We start from the raw sequence: 16,514 nt of genomic DNA on the forward strand, positions 1-16,514 counted from the left end.
ACTCAAGCGTCAACTTTAGGTTACAATATCTCCGGATGTAATTAACATTTTACAATGCAACAAACGGCACTGATTACGTATTTGTTTATATGTTCAGATGTGCTAACAAAACTAACTTGGTTCCACTTAAAAAACCGTAGGTTTTCGTTAAAAACATATTCCCGTGCTTTTTTGTATGGTTTGTATTAAACAATTACGCTAGCCCCTCTCCTCACGTTCAGTCTGTGGAATCGGTTCTTCAAAATTTGATGTGGTTTACGAAATATATCCAGCGGTAACGTTAGGTGACTCACCCTGTATAATACACAAATTTTTACATACAAAAAGCTTGTTTCAGGACCCATATGATTACAGACCTATATCGTTGACGTCAATGTGTTGTAGAATTATGGAACACGTTTTACGCTCAAGAATTATGATGTTATTGTAAAATGAACATCTTCTCCATAAAAAACAACATGGACTTCGCAAACAGAGGTCCTGCTAAACGCAGATCTCTCTGTTCCTCCATTGAGATTCACGGCGCAATGGACAACAGCGTTCAGGTTGATGCCATGATCCTTGATTTCAGTAAGGCGTTCGACTCTATCCCACACTGCACTGCTGTTTAATGGAAATAAAATACGAGCCTACGGAGTATAGGAGTAGACTTGTAACTGGATTCAAGACTTTCTTGCACACAGAACTGAACACGTCGCTCTTAACGGAAACAAAATCGACAGATGTATAGGTAATATCCGGAGTACCAGAGGGAAGTGTGATAGGATCGTTGCTGTTTAAAAAATATATAAATGATCTAGTAGGATACGTCGGATGGTCTTTAAGACTATTTGCAGATGATGCACTAGTCCACGCTAAAGTAGCAATGTCAGGAGATAGTAAGAGTTTCCAGAACGACCTGCAGAGAACTGATGAATGGTGCAGGCTCTGGGAGTTGGCCCTGAACGTAAGTAAATATAACATGTGGCGCATACAAAGGAAAAGAAATCCAGTACTGTACAGCTACACCGTTGATGAGAAACAGCTGGAGACAGCGTCTGCCGTAAAATATCTAGGCGTAACCATCCAGAGAGACCTTAAATGGAATGATCACGTCAAACGGATAGTGGGGAGAGCAGATGCCAGACTCAGATTCAACGGAAGAATCTTAAGGAAATGTAAGTCATCCACGAAAACAGTGGCTTACAAGGTACTTGTTCACCAGTTTGTTGAGTACTATCCATGTATCTGGGACCCCAGTCAGGTAGGACTGATAGAGGAGATAGAGAAGATCCAACTAAGAGCGTCGCGTTCCGTCACGGGATCGTTTAGCTGGAGAGAGAGCGTTACGGATATGCTAAACGAACTCCACTGACAGACGTTGCAATAGAGGCATCGTTCATCACGGAGAGATTTACTAGTGAAATTTCGGGAGAGCACTTTTCAGGAGGAGACTGACAAGATATTACATCTCCCTCCTAGCTCCCTCTCCCCCCCGCCACCCTTACACACACACACACACACACACACACACACACACACTCATACATCTCGCGTATTGACCCCGAGGAAAAAATTAGATAAATTTGAATAAATACAGAGGTTTACCGACAGTTATTTTCCCGACGCACTATTCGTGAGTGGAACACGGTTGGACGGATCCGATAATGGTACCGAAAGTACCCTCCTCCACACATCATAAGGTGGTTTGCGGAGTATGATGTAGATCTAGATGTAGATGTAAATGAAGAGCAAGGACAAACCTGCCCCGTGCCCAAGATACATCACAATTTAAGAATATGTATTGTGGACTTGTAATGTTGTGTGTTCCTCACTGCTTTTTTTTCTTTACCTAATTTGTGCCTGCTTTTATTCTGAGAAGCTCAGTAATGTATGTAAATACCGTAAGTGTAAAAGTACGTGAACTGAAGTGAAGCGTAGCTGGACAGCAAGAAAGTCTTTAGCGCACAATCCCCACAACGATAGTGTTAGAGAATCTTTGAGTATGGACTCTAAAACAATTCATTTTATTTTAAAAAAGACTTTATCTGTATCTTGTGGAAAGAGGACGTGTTTCTAGGCTGTCGCTCAGAACGCATTGTTACATATAATGAAAGTTGATATTTTAGTGACAAAACCGAATGAAGTATGTGTAAGAGTTGCCAAACATTTATTCATTAAGTGAAGAATAGAAACATCTTGGTTTTGTAAAAGGAGGTGAACTTCATTGTCGTTGCCATCTATCAGTCGATAGAATTGTAACTGTACAAAGTTCACTAAAATACAGGAAAAGAAATGCATTCTCTATAGTTTTCATTCAATAAGTAACAACTTCTCATAATTTCTTAATAACAGTAATTGGATTATGTTCTTGTACAATAGTATGGTGCTGAACTCCACTGACAAATTTTGATGTAACAGGACGTGTACTTTGAAGGAAGTTTGTGTGCCAAGCAATCTCATTTTCTCACGAAAAGCAGATTGCTGTTTGATCTTTCGTACTTACAACAGTGGTCCCATAGATATGAAAAGCTACGAAAACTTGGGCTCAAAGCTATCCGCAATACGCCCAAGTAACTAACAGAGTCGTATTTTAGACCTTAAAAGGACAATAACTTCCTCCAAATTGCAATATGTCAACAACTGGTTCAGAAGTTGATCATTCAAGGAGGCAGCAACCAAAATTCAGGTACCAGTCACGACATACAGTAAAAATGTCAATCAAAAATCAATCACTCTCTCTTTCCAAACACATATATAAGTATTGATATCACTATATTAAAAAAAAGTCATTTTTATAGACTTTACAAGGGCTGCAGTGAGGTGTGTGCGATAATGTTAATAGCTGAACATGTTACAAAATACGCATTTTTCAAGAGGTAGTTTTTCAAACTCACGTTGCAATGTTTGCTAACTGTTGCACGTGTGTAATTTTGACGATGTACTGAATAATTTAGAATATATATGTAAAAAGTGCATTAAATGAGTTCTATTTCAAAAACCATTCCGTATAGGACATACTTACATACGAAGTCTTATGCTACAGATTGTGGTGGTTGTTATATCCTTTATTATTGGTAATTCCTCCTGGGATACCCCGTATATCCCATAACCTTAGGTACATCTCTCGAAAACACCATGAAGGGAAAGTCAACACTCATACGGAAACTGGCCAACAATCGTTCCTCCGTCGCATCATTCGCCGTAGAAACAGCGAGAGACGTACGGGAGCTGTGGTATTGATAGTGGTTCACAAAATATACTCCGCCATACACGTTAATGGAGTTTTCATAAGAATCCCACTAGTAGAAGGCTAGAAGGATAACAAAATTGCAGTCGGTGTTGGATGACAGATTAGAGGATGAATGTAGGGCTTAGGAAGATGTCGCAGATGGCGTTTCCACTTTTTTCGCACACGCCTTTCATTCACCCCTAATGTGCGATGCGGACATCGATGTTCGGAGAACGAGCCAGAGCAGGGCTGGCCCACTGTGTACGACATTTTGGTGAATGAGGGAGCAAGCATGTAACGCGGGTTGTGAACATGTCCGAGTGTCAGCTGCAGCGCTGGCCGACAAAACAAGACCCCTGTTGCTGCGCTTAAATTCACCGGACCGCGGCCGACCTTACGCACAGCGGTTCGCTTAATGTCGATCGAAACTCGTGTCACAACCATCGACCTTATTTCCGCTGCAGGCCCCAGCCACGGTGATTTCACTCGTGTGGGTGATTCTGATGCAGCCGTGGCGTTCAGGTTCATTCCGGTGCAGTGACCTCGAGCGCTATACACAAATTTAGGAACTATTAATCCAATTGTATTTTGTGTTATGCTCAAGCAGCATATGCAATCACAAATTGTCAGGCTTATTAATATTTCGTCATATTGTAGTATAAAATAATTTCGAGGTTGTCTTTCGCATTATTTTCTTGAACATTTCAGCGTGCAATTTCTAGAAACGTATACATCGCTAATAAGACAGAACCGACTAAGTGTATTCAGATGTACGAAACTTAGTCACAGCACGATCAGATTTAAGTAGTAAAATAAAGAAAAGCAATAAATGACGTTCACAATTTCGCAGAACAACGAAAACGAACACATAATGAATGGATAAGGTTTTTTGTATTATTAAATATTGAATTATAATGACTCTAAGCTGTCACAAATTATGACAAAAGTAAGACCACTATTATTATTGTTATTGTTTGCATCAGAAAGAGACGTGATTGTTGATTCAGATACCCCGTGAATTATTTTGACTATGCTTTGATTGGATGCATTTATATACATTTAATGTGGTTAATACAGCTCTGCTTTAGCAGTGTCTGACTCAGTTGGATCTATTCCATAAAATACCCGCGTAAATTTGGGAGGCAATTGATGCGATTAAAATAACTTTCATTTCATGAAGCCTATGTAAGGAAAATGAAACAGTTGTGTAATTACAAAATATGCAATCCAACACATGTACTTAATGCCGGTGCTACCCGTGGAGAATTCCAGCGCAAAGTGTGTCACATAATATCTTCTATTTCATCTTAAAAAGATTTGAAAAATTTCCTCTAAAAATGTAAAGAACGCGTTCTTCGTTCGATATCTACGACCATAAAACAACTATGGTTTATAATAGTAATTGGGTCCTAAAAATATTTTTATAATGATAATGTCAAGATGAACACGTTGTAAGTCAGTGTACCGGGTGCTCAAACAGTCAGTATAAATTTGAAAACTTAATAAACTACGGAATAATGTAGACAGAGAGATAAAAATTGACACACATGCTTGAAATGACATGGAGTTTTATTAGAAAAAAGTTCACAAAATATCCGACAGATGGCGCAGGACAGCAATACTGCTACCGTGAAGGGTGAGAGGTACGCCGATATGTTACAGAATCGCATCATCCCCAGCCTGGCTGATAAACACCTGCTGGAACGTACGATGTATATGCAGGATGGCGCTCCACCCCATATGGCTACACGAGTGAAAGAGCTCTTACGCGCGTCGTTTGGTGATGATCGTGTTCTCAGCCGCCACTTTCGTCATGCTTGGCCTCCCAGGATCCCAGACCTCAGTCCGTGCGATTATTGGCTTTGGGGTTATCTGAAGTCGCAAGTGTATCGTGATCGACCGACATCTCTAGGGATGCTGGAAGACAACATCCGACGCCTATGCCTCACCATAACTCCGGACATGCTTTACAGTGCTGTTCACATTATTCCTCGAATACAGCTATTGTTGAGGAATGATGGTTGACATATTGAGCATTTCCTGTAAAGAACATCATCTTTGCTTTGTCTTACTTTGTTATGCTAATTATTGTTATTCGGATCAGATGAAGCGCCATCTGTCGGATATTTTTGAACATTTGTATTTTTTAGGTTCTAATAAAAACCCCATGTCATTCCAAGCATCTGCGTTAATTTGTACCTCTCTATCTACATTATTCCGTGATTTTTTCAGTTTTCTAATTTATACTGACTTTTTGATCACCCGACAGGTTTGTATTACCAAAGATATAATGTGCAATCCCGGAAATTTCTAACTGGGAATCTACGTCATTCTTAAGAATAAGGTATTTTCTACGGACGAGCAGTTATATGTGGAAAGACATCTTTCTCCTTCACTATGGCTGTATATGACGACATGACTTAGATTTAATCACCAACTATTGTCCAATTTACTCTTGAAACTGTCTTTAAGGATTAAGTACATATTAACAATGTACGTCAGCAGTCATTTATATTGTAAAAAGAATTAAAAATGTTCCTATCTTAGTACAAATGAAAGGTGAATATGACCTGGCCAGAATTAGGAATGTAAAAGAAATGAATAAGCTTTTCGACTTTCTGGCATTTAATTGGAAACATCTTGACATATTCGTGCTTTTTTACTTGTTCAAATTAGCATCCCGATAGTGTTACAGGATCCATTGCTTCCGTCAGGTCATCCAACATGGCATTTTTGACGTCGTGCAATATAATACAATGGGTCTTTAAAGTTGAGGATGCGTGCATTCCCACTCTGGAATACTACTTACTGTAGATGAGTAATAACACTGGTATACTTACTGTTGCAGACGCATCCAACCTAAAAGCACAAAAGTTTGTGTCTATTGACTCCTACAACCGTAACCATACATATAACAGGGGGGAGGGGGGATGGGGGATTTGGGGAAGAAACTGTGCCCTCTGAAAAAAATCAACCACCCGCCCATCCATGTTTCAGCGTCTCCCCAGGAACAACTACAGCACCATAAATTTCATACCACATGAAAAACGTCTTGGCAATTACATGTGTCCTCTCAGCCATTGTTTGCTAAGGATTCACCAAGTCGAAGAGCTATTTCTCTTCTTTAAAATCCCTACCTCGGTCTGGGCTATATTCACCTTTCTGTGTTATGATTAAGAGAATTTTTCATTCGGGTTTCCAACTTTCACTCTGTCATAATTCTGTCACTAGATGGCTGTAGCTTGGCAGCCGACGTAGATTTCTCTTCATTCGGGTTGCGACTGATCCGGTATAGGGTTTTTCATTGTCTTTCCAACTATGTTGCTTGTATCGCGGCAACACATGACGATATTACAAAACCATAGGACGAACATTAATTACGTGCATGCGTTATACAAAATTTGAAACGATTCGGCGCAAGTCTGAAGTACAGAAGCGTAACGCTTCAAAAGCCTCCCATAAAAACGGCTTTTCTCCATGTTTTTACTCGTAAAATCGGAATGATGCACATACAAATGGTGCCATTAGCCGAACATTAATTTCAGCTCAATTAAATTTTTTGCAAAAGCATTTAATCGAGCCCGACAATCCGCCAGCTCCCGTTCGTCGTTCAAACCTTGCTTAATATACTGTAACACAGATACAGTAAGACACATGTTCGAATGGCTGCACAAACAGTCGCTCGTCGGGGCTAAAAAAAACCAGCTTGTTACCCCATTTTCCTAGCTCAGATAAGAACCGAACACCAAGAACATCGTCCGTCTCCCCCCTCCCCCATTAACCCAATCCCCATTCCCCCCCCCCCCCCTCAAAAAAGGCAAGACTTTGTGCGCAGCGTTTACAGACATATTTGCTACATCGCTTCCGCGCTGTCAAGGTTTCCCCGTCCAATATTCCCGTTACACAGTAAGTAATCTCCACGTAGTACGATACTTAAACGTCACACTATATAAACCAACAGACCGTCCGCTTTTCTCAGGAGAATGTTCCTAATCGCCAGTTAATTCGATATTCCTGACCGTGTTTTTCAACGAAAAGAGCACCTTCACGTATTCATTCAATGCTTCGATACTCGCAAAGGACAACAGCGTCATTGCTGTTAATTTCAAAAAACAGCTTCACGAATAAAGACCCCCACTCAACTACGCCAAACCCATGTTGAATGTCTCCAACTGTAGTGCACACTGTTGCCGCAGAATTACCGGCGCCTGACGATAAGTCAAGACACTAACACTACTAACAACGGAAATCCTACAACGTGCAGTCTGAGTACCATTCTACTAAACTATAAGGCAAACAGTTTACCGTATACACTGGATCAAGAAGCGAAAGTTTAATTACAGGCACCCTAATTTGAAGTCTCATTCCTTTCTGGTAACAGAGACAAATGGTTATCTACACACATGTTCATAAAATAAGGACAATTGCAGAATGAGCCGGCCTGTGTGGCCGTGCGGTTCAAGGCGCTTCAGTCTGGAACCGCGTGACCGCTACGGTCGCAGGTTCGAATCCTGCCTCAGGCATGGATGTGTGTGAAGTCCTTAGGTTAGTTAGGTTTAAGTAGTTCTAAGTTCTAGGGGACTGCTGACCATAGATGTTAAGTGGCATAGTGCTCAGAGCCAAAGCAAATTGCAAAATGTGGTGCCACACAACGTGGCACTACACAAAACTTGCGCTGAAAGCAGAAACACATAGGGAACACACACGGCACGGATCTGTAAGTCCACGGTATTGGTTGTAAGTTAAGAAAATCGTCCCAAAACACGTGTGCTACAAAACGCCACTGTTTCGTTCGCATATACCTCGACATCAGTATGGGATATGATCACCAATCACACGTAGAAAAGCCTCTCAACGGGTTGGCTTGCTCTTGATCAAGCGGTCGAGCAGCTGCTGGTTCATAGCCTCACATTCTTGAACCAAAGCCGGTAGGAGCTCCTGAAGCGTTGTAGGGGTTTGAAGACGTGCCTCGATACGCCGACCGAGAGCATTCCAGACGTGCTAGATGGGGTTTAGGTCTGGAGAACAGGGAGGCCACTCCATTCGCCTGATATCTTCTGTTTCAAGGTACTCCTCCAACATGGTAGCTCGGTAGGGCCGTGCGTTATCATCCATTAGGAGGAAGGTGGGACTCACTGCACCCATGAAAAGGCGGACATACCGGCGCAAAGTGACGTCCCGATACACCTCACCTGTTACAGTTCCTCTGTCAAAGACATGCAGGGGTGTACGTAAACCAATCATAATCCCACCCCACACCGTCAACCACGACCTCCATACAGGACCCTGTCAAGGACATTAAGGGGTTGGTATCTGGTTCCTTTTTCACGCCTAATGTAAACCCGAAGAGAATGATTGTTAAGACTATACCTGCACTCGTCTGTAAACATAACTTGGGACCACTGTTTCAAGGACCATGTACTTTGTTCTTGACACTGTACTTTACGAACTCTCGGTGACCAGGGGTCAGTGGAATGCACCTTGCAGGTCTCCGGGCGAATAAACCATATCTCTTCAGTCGCCTGTCGACTGTGTGTCTGGAGAGAAGTGTTCCAGTAGATGCGGTAAGGTCCCGAGCAAGGCTACGTGCAGCACCCAGTGGTCGTCTGCGGGCACTGATGGCAAGATATCGGTATTCTTGTGGCGTTGTACACTGTGGATGCCCCGTACTGTAGCGCCTGGACACGTTTCCTGTCTGCTGGAATCGTTTCCATAATGTTGAGATCACAGTTTGTGGCACACGGAGGGCCCGTGCTACGACCTGCTGTGTTTGACCAGTCTCCAGTCGCCCTAGTATTCTATCCCTCATAACGTCATCAATATGTGGTGTTTGAGCCATTTTCAACACACAGTCAATATTATCACGTATGAAAATGTCTGCACACTTTCTCGCTGCACCGTACTCCGACATGCACCAACACACCTCTGCGTATATGGACAGCTGCCAGCGCCACCGTGCGACGACCGCAAGTCAGATGCATCGCATGGTCATACCCCGAGGTGATTTTAACCCGAAAACCGCCCACCAGCGCGTTGTTTCGCCATGTATCAGCTTTATCGTTAATTTATGAGTGTGAGTGTATCTTGAACAAAAAACTATCGAAGGTATTAAGGAGGCCTGAAATGGGCTGACGAGCCACTTTATACAGCTATGAAGGCCAGTATTGAGTCGTTCTGGGACACCTCAGTTCATAAAAGGGTTTGCGTGAAAACGTAAAGACTTCGGGCTGGAGTCCTAGGCCGATAGATAATTTTAATGTCTCAGATTGTTTTCAAACAAAGAGGAGTCCACTGTAGAGTGAATCATTTAGATTGCTGACGGAGATTTATGGGAAATGTTGTGGTCCTCGCCAGGTGACAGCCACTTAACGTTCATGTTCCCCTACAGTACGAAGTGTGTGGCCTCCAAACAGGCTTACGTTATGCGAAATCGTGAAACACTTAGTCAAATCTTCTGCAAGATTATACAAAAATTTACTTACTCAATATATATATCTAGCAAAGAAACTAAAATCAAAACTCACATTTAATGAGTTGTGGAAAGTATTTGTTAACCAACTTTTATCTGTAGGAATTAAATCTACCAACCACCCCGATTTCTACTATAACGGAAAGAACTGTAGCAGAGCTTGGAATCAGACATCAACCGCCACCATTAGTCACGGTAGGATCCCATCAGAAGTCACCGTTCTCGCGTCGTCAGGCACCTGCGTGCAAACGAATTGGAATACTGATCGGCTTCCAGGAAGTTTCTGCTATTCGGCACACTTACACGTGACAACAGATGGACATCGGGACACACTCCGTTCCAGACTTTTCTGCGGTGAAAGACCATTGTGAGCATTTCTGGAAAGTCAAACAGGAGGAGCTGCATTTAAATCCCTGTTCGAACAGCGAGGCTTCTCCTACGGTACTGCTCCTGCAACTATCTTGCAGAGAATTGCCGCCTACATCCAGCCATCGCAGATACCCTGTCAGAAGTTGTAAGCTCCACACTATACATTTCTGTATGAAATTTGGCTTAACTTTACATCCCACTCAATAAAGGTCTAAGTATTACCACCACTTTGTAACCAAATTGTAACTAGTCTGAATACAACAAGTTTGTAGGGTATCTGAGTATTATATTTATCCCTTCTATTACCTCATCATTATCACCTTCACTTTTTCCACTGGACCAAGGGTACATGGCCTTAACAGCAACTCACTGACGAAGCTACAAGTTGCAAACAGAGGAGCGAAGACAGATTTACGAAGAACAAAGGTTCTGCAAACGCATAGAGGATGCTGACACCTGCTACATCCAGCATGATTACACATTGTCCCTTTTTTCAGCTTTTATAAATATTCTTCAGTATCAGAGGAGATGCACCAAATAACTGCTTATAATATGTAATCTTTATTTATGACATACTGTTTCGGTTTTATTGCCATTATCAAGTACCTGAGATCACAATTTTGATGAGAACATGTTTGAATGTGAATGTCATTTATACTAAATTAGCTGTATTGCACTCACGTCTAGATTGATTTGAGATCTGCATTACGTCGTTATTGGACTGTCTTAAAGCTGTCATTGTTTTAATAAGCTGGTAAACAATGTACAGATTTTGAAAATTAAATGTTAATTACGATGTGACAGTAATCTGACAGTTTAGCTCTTAAGACGTTATATATTTAGAAATATTGTGGAGATGAACATCGATATTGCACTACTGGCCATTAAAATTGCTACACAAAGAAGAAACGCAGATAATAACCGGGTAGTCATTGGACAAATACATTATACTAGAACTGACATGTCATTACATTTTAACGCAGTTTGGGTGCATAGATCCAAGAAATCAGTACCCAGAACAACCACCTCTGGCCGTAATAACGGCCTTGGTACGCCTAGGCATTTAGTCAAACAGAGCTTGGATAGCGTCTACAGGTACTGTTGCCCATGCAGCTTCAATTCGATACCACAGTTCACCACGAGCAGTGACTGGCGTATTGTGACGAGCCAGTTGCTCAGCCACCACTGACTATACGTTTTCAGTTGGTGAGAGATCTGGAGAATGTGCTGGCCAGTGCATCAGTCGAACGTTTTCTGTATCCAGAAAGGCCCGTACAGGACCTGCAACATGTCGTCGTGCATTATCCTGCTGAAATGTAGGGTTTCACAGAGATCGAATGAAGGTTAGAGCCACTGGTCGTAACACATCTGAAATGTAACGTCCACTGTTCAAAGTGCCGTCAATGCGAACAAGAGGTGACCGAGACGTGTAACCAATGGCAATCCATACCATCACGCCAGGTGACAGTCCACTATGGCGGTGACGAATACACGCTTCCAATGTGCGTTAACCACGATGTCGCGAAACACGGATGCGACCATCATGATGCTGTAAACAGAACCTGGCTTCATCCGAAAAAATTACGTTTTGCCATTCGTGCACTCACGTTCGTCGTTGAGTACACCATCGCAGGCGCTCCAGTCTGTGATGCAGCGTCAAGGGAAACGCAGCCATGGTGTCCGAGCTGATAACCCATGCTGTTGCAAACGTCGTCGAACTGATCGTGCAAATGGATGTTGTCATGCAAACGTGATCCACCTGTTGATTCAGGGATCGAGACGTGGTTGCACAATCAGTTACAGCCATGCGGATAATCTGTCTGTTATCTCGACTGCTAGTGATCCGAGGGCGTTGGGATCCAGCACTGCGTTCCGTATTACCCTCCTGAACCCACCGATTCACCGCGATGTCACCATCACGGATGCGACAATCATGATGCTGTAAACAGAACCTGGATTCATCCGAAAAAATTTCGTTTTGTCATTCTTGTACCCAGATAAACGATAAACCGCAATCGCGTTAGGCTACAATCCGACCTTCATCAAAGTCGGAAACGTGATGGTACGCAATTCTCCTCCTTACACGAGGCATCACAACAACGTTTCACCAGGCAACGCCGGTCAACTGCTGTTTGTGTATGATAAATCTGTTTCCTCAAGTCGGCACGTTGTAGGTGTCGCCACCGGCGCCAACCTTGTGTGAATGCTCTGAAAAGCTAATCATTTGAATATCGCAGCATCTTCTTCCTGTCGGTTACATTTCGCGTCTGCAGCACGTCGTCTTTGTGGTGTAGCAATTTTAATGGCCAGTAGTGTATAATTATTAACGAAAATTTCTTAGACGGTCTTTGGTTGTTGCGTATGTTTCTTCCGATTTATGCATTTTCGTGTTCTAAAAGTTCAATAAAGTTTTTGAGGTAGTACATGTGACTAAATTGTTTTTGTTTGTTTTATATTTCTGGTGGGTTTTACCTCGTGTAGATATAGATTTATAATTTTTCGAGATTGTTCATTTCCAAACCTTTTCCTATTCTGCCCAGAATCCGTAGTGCATTTTCGATTGTATCAGTAGCACAGCGTTCTAACCACGTAATCGTGACGTCACATCAATCTAGACGTGAGTACAATACAGCTGCAGACATTGACATCCATACTTGTTATCATCAAAATTGTAATCGCAGGTATTTGAAAATGGCGACAAAGCCGAAACAGCCTATCGTCAGTAACGATTACATATTATAAGCAGTTATTTGGGGCATCTACTCTAATAACCATGCCACTAGCAGACATATATTATGTTGCTGGCAATAAAGAAGAAAAATTGGTGACTTCACACGGTCCGCAGTAAACATCAAGAGCAGAATGCGTAAGGATTGAACAGGATTGGCTCTTTGTCTAAATGTTTAATTACATTGTTGTTTGTGTGTTGGGTAAGCGGAGATGCCTGTCAAATAGATGTGTGTGAGATGACATCTCGTGTCTAGTAATGGGGTCACCTATTGCAGTGACATCTGGGGAAACCAGCCACAATTAATCCAGACGGCGAACTCAAGAAAATACTCCAACCTGCTATGAAAACATAATTAGGCATAGTCATTGGGGGAACTTACATGCATATGCAACAATGTTCAGAGTGAAGTCGCCTTTTGCCGGTATTACGGAAAACAGGACCTATAAACAGCCCTTTCTATTGCCTTCCTAACTATTTATTTTATAAAGAAGATATGTGTAATTTTGGGATGAGAATAGAGTAACAAGCTCCTTCCTGAACAACATCAGATGTAGCTTAGTATTTGTTTGATAGGACGAAAGAGGTGCTGAAGAATGAAATTGATTTTCATCATTTTTCTTCAGCGGATCATCGAGACTAATGGCATATTTAAAGAAAGATGGAGAGAGAAAGAATAAACCACAGTAATTTGAGCTTGAATAACAGAACAACGTGTTACTGTTACTTAAATCTTCAGAAGTTTACAACTGGTGGAAAGAAAATGCCCGAAAACAGACTGACACAAAAGGAATCTGCGAAGTAACACGTTCAATTTCGAAGTCCACATAGGAAAATTTTCACACTACTTTTCTTTTCCCTAACTCCGTCAGATGTGTTGTTTTCAGACTCTGTAGGGTTTATGCAAATAAGTTTACGTAGCAGGGACGTGAACAAAATCGACTGTTTAACAGTTTGGAACCAGAGCGTACCGAGTATTAATATTCTTACCAGTTAACTCAACATTCTCGTTCGTACGCCAGTCAAAAAAAAACTGCTGTGGAAAAAATATCTAATGCATTACCTACGCCAACTACGCTAGAAAACCAGGTGACAAAATAAATCATTACTGAAGCTGAGATCCAGATGTCAGTTGTGGGCCAGCGGTATTCGGTGAAGTCGCTATGAAACAGGCTCTTTTTTCGATTCCCACAATACATTCCGTAACTGCAACGTGTGCTACGGAACAGACACTGATGTACCTATTCACCCCGGTATTGGTTTCGCTGGTTTCGCACTTACATTACTGAACGATAGTGCTGCTGATGGATCCAGGACGTTTCCATTCAGTACGTCTGTAACAAACGAGCACTTAGTGCTTTTGTGTTAACATAGCCCGCTAGCAAGTCGCTCAAATACTACACTGTTTATCATTTTCTACGCAAACCTACGTGCTCAGGTGTTTTAACTGCTGATCTGCGTAGCAGTACAATTACAAACCTCATAAAGTGCTTTTCCCACATGAGTCTACACAGTAGGAGCTCACTTGTGAGAGTAACATCACTGATGTTGGCCAGCGGGCTATGGCCTCAAGCAATATCAAAAGGGACAAAGAGTATGGTTCATTCTGGCATTCATAAATAAATTTAAGACAGAATTTTCAGTAAAAAGTGAATTTGCTTACCAATACCGCAAAAATGCATAAATAACAGAGATTTAGAAACCACTGTAATCGGAAAATGAAGATTTCTGTGATAAACATCACAATAACGCTGGTGTAATACCGGCATTTTGTAAAATATACTGCAGTGTACAACTTTTGAAAACAATGCGTATAAATAACAGAGATGTGATAGATATTTAAAATGCTAATCAGTCATAATCACAAGTATTTATTAAGAATTAATAATATTACGTCGATATTGTAATTAGTTTCGATTTTATGAGAAATCATCTTGAGACCATGCCTCACCAGGTAGTGAACAGAGACGATAAATGGAGCATTGGTATGAAACCAGTAAACAGCGATGTCCCCTAGCACGCAACAACGCTCCAGCTATCGTTACCTTTCACCATCTGATGAGGCAATGTCTGAAGATGATTTCTTATAAAATCGAGACTGGTTATAATATCGACGTGTGATTCATTTTATTTATTTTTTTCATAACTCCTTGTTCTCAGGACTGATTCGTACATTAACGCTACGCTTTGTTAAGGAAGTGCAGAAATATACACTTTCTTTCCAAGATTAATATAGTTGCTTACAATGTTAAACCAATTAGGTGTATAAAGAAAGGAGAAAACAGGGACTTCGACGCTGGAATACAATCCAAAGAGGAAAAGAAAGCACTCTGGCGTTGAGAAATACAGTATTGCAGTGAAACAGTAGCGGATAATACCGCAAACGATGTTGGTGAAATTACGATACAAAAATCTGGCCAAATATGTCAGCTAAAGGAGCGTAGGGTATACTGAAATCACGATTCAGCAGAAAGTGGGTCATTTTGAAGTTGAACAGAAAATAGTGTTCTGAAATAAATACAATGGTAAAAGCAAGTAAAACGGTAGTTTCCAGTTGACAGAAATCGGAACAGTACTGAAGAGATGCTCTAATATAACAAATCATTTGCTTTGTCGTGTATGAAACAGATCTCTATCGCTAGGAATGTTATATGACAGATTGAAAAATGATATCGTTAGACATCTTTAGAAGAGGCGTTACATGTAAGTTCTGAAAAAAAGTTATGGAAGATTTATTGACACTTTTTTCCAGAATATTCGAAAATGTAATGCACTTAACTTCACAATTTGCATTTCAAAAGAGTTACTACACTTTTTTTCTTCAAATACCAGGATGGTCTCATAAGTGTGATAAAACAACAAGAAAAAAAGTTTGTTTCTTAAACAGCTCAAATCATTTCTTGTCAAAGTCTCCTTTAAGGGGTACAGCCTATTCTCCAGTGATCCTCAAGTTTTTTCATCCCATCGGAAAAATAGGTTCCTTCACATACTAAAAAATACTCGTTGAATGCAACTAAAATTTCCTTATTTCATGCAAATTTTTTCTCAGAAGCCAAAGTTCCTAGTTGGGGAACACGGAGGCGTATCTTTGGCCTACCCCTGATTTTTAACGTAAATGAGGAACCATGTCAAAGTCAAATTCATTCAGCTTCTGCATTGTTGTCAGTGAACTGTGGGACGATCCATTTTCCTGGTAAAAGAGCACTCTTTTGCGTGGCAGCCTTGGTCTAATTACAACTAACACAAGTTCAAAATGATCCAACAATGAAGTAGAGTAGGATCCAGTAACGGTTCCGACTTCTTACATTCATCTGTTAGAATTATTCAATGGGAGTCCCAAAAAACTGTGGCCATCACCTTACCGGAAGACGAAAGTGTCTTCTTCAGTGCACTTTGACCGGCTTTCCCCTTTTTTTTGCGCCGATTCGACTCTACTGTATAAAGATGAATACAGGTTCATTAAGACCGATAAATCTTGTGCAGTATGATCAAATATGGCCTGTCACAGTCTTGAATTGATGTGCTTTTGGTCAACTGTGAGCAATAGAGGCACTTAACTCGCACTGCTCCTTCATAGCTGATTCTCCGTGGAGGATACTATGCACTAGTTCAGTTGAGATCAGAAAACTCACGAAGTTTTATTCGGCAGTCTTGCATTACCACATCAAAGATTTTGTTAATGATTTCCTTTGTGATGACTTCAACTGTACGGCCAGAGCACAGTTCGTCTTCGGTAG

Source organism: Schistocerca gregaria, chromosome 5 (assembly GCF_023897955.1).
Source record: "Schistocerca gregaria isolate iqSchGreg1 chromosome 5, iqSchGreg1.2, whole genome shotgun sequence".
In the NCBI taxonomy this organism is placed as follows: domain Eukaryota; kingdom Metazoa; phylum Arthropoda; class Insecta; order Orthoptera; family Acrididae; genus Schistocerca; species Schistocerca gregaria.